We start from the raw sequence: 6000 nt of genomic DNA, 5'->3' as shown, positions 1-6000 counted from the left end.
ATCGAACGAAAATATCCTCGTACGCGAGTTACTTCGGCCGCGTAACCGCGACGATGCGAACACGAGGCGATTGAATTTCTACGGGATCGCGCGGCGTAAAGTTGCCGCTGCGGTGCCAGCGTCGATGCTAGAGATCGACCAGCGATCGTTTAAACGCTATGCTTCGCGAGTGAACGAACGCGCAGCGTACCACTGCTCGAACCGATCGACTTATACTTTCCGTCTTTTGCCAAATATTGGGAAAGAAAGTTCGAGTATATAGCGTATACTGAAAACTTGGAAATTCCTACGGCGTTCGCAAACTCTTTCGCGCGCTGTTCGATCCTTTTTACACGTTTATCTTTGAAAAGGAAGGAAAGAAGGCCATGTGTCGTCTTTTTGGTCGTTCGTCTCTCTTTCGTTTCTCTCGAGAGACGACTCGCGCGGGTGTAGAGATAAGAAAAGAGCGCGCGTACGGCGCGATCAGCGCGAGAAGGTAAACGTTCCTCCGACACGCGTGCTCCTGAACGCGACGCTGACCCGCGTCGATCGAAACGTCGCGATCCGCGAGAGCGGAAGATCATAATTACCGCGCGATACGGCGTCGACGTTCGTATTGTGGCCGGCACTATTTTCTTTTCTCCGTCGGGCATGGGACGACAAGTGGTTCGGGAGAGGCCGGTTCTCTCGTGAACGCGTCGGGTTAAAAAGGGTCGGCCGACGCTTTTGTCCGGGCGGAGTGAATCGTCCGTTCGTGCGTGTAGCGAGCGAGGCGCGCGTTCTAGCCTCCATTGAATCGCAGGGTGTAATTATACGGAGTCGAGGGGGAGCGAGCATCGATCTATTCGAGAGAGGCATCGTTTACAATGGACCCGGCCGGTTCGTTAACCGTTCGATTAAAATAGAATCGACGCTGTCCGCGCGTCCATCGGCCGGACGAGTGCTCTCGTCGTCCAGGAATCACGCGGATCGATCGCGTTCCACGAACGAGGGACCGTTGTCTCGCGCGTTGTTGATTTTACGCTCGCGCGAAAAAACCTCCGAACGAAAGCGAAAGGACCGAGACGCTGCCTCGTAACGCTTCCGCTTCGCGGGAAACGATCGCCTTGGATCCACGAGGATGCTCCGACGCGTCCTCTCGTCTCGTCTCGTCCTCTTCGTCGACAAAAGGATCGAAACTGCTCGAATCGAACGCACGGTTTCGATTATCGACGTATCCCGTTCGCTCGCGACGAAAAGTTCTCCAATTTTTGGAACATCGCGCCACGCTGTACCGTGACACAAGATATCGGGGAACGTAGCTCCGTTGGTGCGCGAGCGGGAAGAGATCTCGATTTCACGAGCGAATTAGAAAGTCGACGATCCGTGTTCGGTTTTGGTCGATTACGGGTATCCGAGACGCAACTTGGAAAGATCGTCGCGAGCAGAGGTATTCCCGAAGATCCACGAAGCGCGCTCGTTGAAGAGTACAGGGATCGGTGTCACGGTCGGTTCTCGGCGCGTCCGCGTCACGGGCAAGTTTCGCGATCGAGAGGTCTTTTCGGATTCTCGAGCGTTCTCGCGAGTCGACGACCGTAGTTCCCTCGAGAAGGGACGAGTCGTCGGAGGAAAACACGATTCCGCTTTCCGCGGGAAAACCGTTATCCTCGCGACCGGCACTGTTTCGTTTCTCCGTCGAATGTTCCTCGACGTTAACCGGTCGAGGAAGGTGCAGCGATTCGCGCGCGCGTACATCGCCTTTGCTACCTGGTATTAGAATCGATTCGAGTAACCGTAGATAAGAGGATCCATGAACGAGGCGCGAGATCGAGCCCGAAACCTTCTCGATAATCGCTGTAATAAAACGATATTCGATCGTTTCGAGACAAGAGCGCTTCGCTCCTCGGCTTCCCATCGTACATTTCGTACGAAACGCAACGCCCGAGCCCGCGATACGCGCTTCGAACAAAGCCACGGGATAGACCACTTAGTTCCCCGCGAATCTTATCTCGCGTTGTCCCGCCGTTACCCCGAGCGTTTTGTCTCGCGTTCGGGAGACCGTGACTTCGTTCGCGATTCGCGCGCCCCCGCGACCGACTCGAACGCTCGAAACCGTGAGAATCGATCACCTTGGCCGAAACCGTCGACGAACACGCCTAAGGGAAATCGTTCGAGAGCGATTCTTGGCACGGATCGATCTTCGATCTCGCTTCTAGGAACGACGTTCAGGACGATAGAAAACTACCGTTCGTTTTTCTCGGATATTTCCACGGTGCTCGAACCGTCGCGTCGTTTGGCAAAAAGTAGGTTCGTTCCGGGCGTTTCGTCGCAAAGATCGAACCCGGACCTCCCGATAGACTCCGAGGCGGTCGGCCACCGCGCAGCCGACGATCGTTCGTGGGAGCGAGCCGCGAAAGCGTTCGCGAGCCGGGAAAAAGTCGTGGAAGGCGAACCGAGAGGACGCCGTGTTTACGCCACGCTTCGACGCGCACCGGGCCGGTAGCTTCCGCGGGAAGTTTTCTCGACGTCCGGTTCGGTCCGTCTAGGACACGCGCGCGTTACCAGCATCTGGGTTAGGAGGTCGTCCGCGCGGGACGACGCACTGGAAACGGGTTAATTCGCCACGGTTAATATCGAACGCGTAGGCGTAACGTAATTTTCACCGATCGACCAGCTCGATCAACCCCTTTGGGTAATTCGCGAGAGGTTTCCGGTCCCGGTTGGAAAAATGGCAACGGGTCGCGCGGGGCGATAAATTAACGATAATGGAGCCAGCGACGTCGAACCGAGCGTTCCTGTGACACACTGAGCGGCCTCGGCCTCCTCTAGAGCCCGCGGATCATATTTGCAAACCCGTTCAGTTACTCTATTTGCATCCACGGGGACCCCGCGTGCGAGCCACGAGGGGGGTGGAGGGGGTTTCGCGAAAGAACTCGATCGGGGAACCCGATACCGGGGAACCGTACTCTCCCCATCGCGCGTCGCGTTTTAGAAGCTATCGCGCGGGATTCTCCTAGCGGGGCGCCGTGTCGGCCGCAACCGGGACGATTACGCGCGATTTTAATACCGAACGCCGAGCCAGCCGAGCGGCCCTCTCGCGTAAATCGTCGCGCGAGTTTCTATTTTTCGTTTCCGATTCCCCGGAAATTAATATCGCTGGAGAGAAGCGGCGTCGCGCGTACTCCCGAGGAATCGTCTCCGCGTGGTATGGTAATCCACGTGAAAGTAATTACGGGGAAGGTCTTAATTAGTTCCCATCGCAACGAGGCGGGGAGACCGGGGCACTTTCACCGTGGCGTAGCCGATCGGTCCGCGAGTGGGCGGTCGACTTCCTATCCGAGTCCTCGTCGGATCCTTATCGAAGATCGATCGACGATCGATTTTCCGTCGCCGGTTTCGCGGACCACGCGATGTACCGTCCGGCGGGACGTGGGACGAGAATGTTGTCCACCTCCGCGTACGAGCTTCTTCTCCCCGTGGACGTCGTTCGTAAAGAGAGGAGACAGCTTACAGCGGACGACTCAATGTACCCCGTGCTGCTTTATTTTTAATTACGTGCACCGCCCTCGTTCCACCTCCCTGTCGCGCGGACAGATTTATCGCCGCGGCTGAATTATGGCTAGCCCGTATTTTTAGAAAGTTACCCGGAGCTTCTTTTTCGCGAGACGATGGATCATTGTACGGGGAGCGCCGTCGACGGCTGCTACCCGTGGAAGAGGACCGTACGCTCGGACCGACCGTCCAAATTCTACCGTGTCCTCCGAAACCGAACCTACCGAGAAATCGATTTCTCGTTATATAGTATCTCCTCTTTGTTCTCGGATACGCGGAAACGGCTCGCGCGTCACCGATACCCGAGAAGGTCTCCTCGGTTCGAAATCGAGAGCAACGATCGACGATCTGGACAACGATCCGCGCGGACTCCCCGCACCGTGATCCGGACACGATCGCGAGCGCAAACTACAACGCGACGTCGTACCGGTGTCTCTTCGAAACGAGCGATCTCCGCGTTCCAGCGACGCTCCCAAACCTCGTTTCGCGTCGATCGCATCCTCGATAAACCGGGATCTCCGGACGGTACGTCGAAGATATTCTCCGTGGCCATCCTCGTATCGCTAAGCACATAATTTGATGCGCCACGGTTACCCACGACACAACGGTCGGATAACCGTAAAATTCTTTCGACCCTCCGCTCGACGGAATTCAAACGCGAGAGACTTCCTCCTCCCGGCAGACGTCGCTCGGCTGATTTATCTCGCATCCGAATAATCTTGAGAATCGGAGCGAACGTGACCGAACGATTCGAACGGCTTCGATCCGGCCTCGTGACGCGTAGAAACGGTGTCTACCCGTACGCGCGGAATCCTCGAATCGTCGAGGAGGGCGTTCCGATCCTCGCGGTAACAGAGATATTACCGCGGACGTTTCGACGTTTCGGTTTCCGAGCGGAGGTGTCGGAAGACCGCGTGCACGCGTGCACGCGAGCACGAGCTACGAGCCTGGACGGTCGTTGGGTCTCGGGACTAAGGGCCGGCGAGCACGACGTCCTCGAGAGATCCTTGTCTACGGAACGGACCCTCGTAATCGTTCCGACGATGATTTTTCGAGCGAAACGCGGACAATTTATCGCCCGCGCGACGACGATCGTACGACTGCCGCTTTCGTTGGAAAACGCGCCGATGTAAATTTATACATGCGAAACTCGCTTCCAGAAAGTAACCAGGAATTCTCTTCTCTTCTGTGTTTCATCGAAAGAAAGAAGGTACTTTATCGGATCTCCATCGAAACTTATCGCGTCTCTCTCGCGGTAATTAGGGTCGGGTCGTAAAACGGCTCGCGTTCGTCTCGTTTTTCAACCTCGTTCTCGAACGCGAACGAAACACGGTGAGACTCTGTCCGATTTAGGAGAATCGCTCGAGCGACGAATCGGCCGTGAACGTTTCCCGTGCGCGCTCGCGATCCCTGGACCGACGATATAATTACGCTCGAAAGGAATCTCGGTGTCGGTTGGCGCGCGCGATGCACCGTCTCGAGGATGACGGGGAAACGAGGCTCGACGGAGGTTTCGTTTCGAAAGGGACGTTAACAAAGAGCCGTCGTTGACGGAACAGCCGGTCGACGATCCTTCGAGGCGTCTCGGGTCTCCGCTCGGGAACGATCCCCGTTCGTCTCTCTCGCTCTCGGAATTTATACGCATTTTGTCTCTCCTCTCGCTCGGCGCGGCTCGTTTCCTCTCCACGGGCGCACGATCCTCTCGCGTAGCTACGTGATGGATGATACGATGGCACGCACAACCGCCGACATTATGCTAATTAAACGTCTAATCGATCCCTCGTTTATTCGTGGCTGGGACCAACGGGCCACGCGGCCACCAGCGTAATTGTTTCGTAGGGCCGGTAGCGGGATCGAGAGCGGAATCGTAAACCGTGGGGTTCGCGGAAAACCGAGGGGGGAAAGAACCGGGCCAGTGACGGACGAAGAAACGGAGGAGGGGGAGAATAATTTCTACGAGGAGATCGGAACCGATAGCCGATGCAGTCGCGAGCGATTCGCGGCTCGAACGAAGACCCGCTTCGCTGCTCACCGCTCCCGCGGTAATAACGTTCCCGATCCGTTTTACGCTCGTTTGGTCGTTCGCGCTGCTTCGAATTCTTCGCGGCGGAAAGTCTGATCACGGCCCGTGTCACGGATCGTTCTCTACCGTGGACGACGCCGACCAACGGGCGTGAATCATCGCAGATCGAATCGGAGCACGTAGCTAACAAACCGCGGAGATATCGCGTCGTTAGGGACAACTCGGACGTGTGCGTTCCAGGCACTCATTTTCTCGGGACTACCGGCCGATCGAAACCAGGGACGGTAATTCTTCGGTTATCCGTGCTTTCAGCGAACGACGCGCGACCACGGAACTTTCTTGCCTCGAGCGTGTTCGCGGTGTGCGCGTCTTTCTTTGGGAATCGACCGTCCCTTAACTCTCGAGCCCTGCTCGATCCGGAACGAACCGGAGTCAAATTTTGAAACGCGGTAAATCGCAAAATTAAG

Source organism: Ptiloglossa arizonensis, chromosome 6 (assembly GCF_051014685.1).
Source record: "Ptiloglossa arizonensis isolate GNS036 chromosome 6, iyPtiAriz1_principal, whole genome shotgun sequence".
NCBI lineage: Eukaryota > Metazoa > Arthropoda > Insecta > Hymenoptera > Colletidae > Ptiloglossa > Ptiloglossa arizonensis.
Note: the sequence above shows the minus strand (reverse complement) of the source record.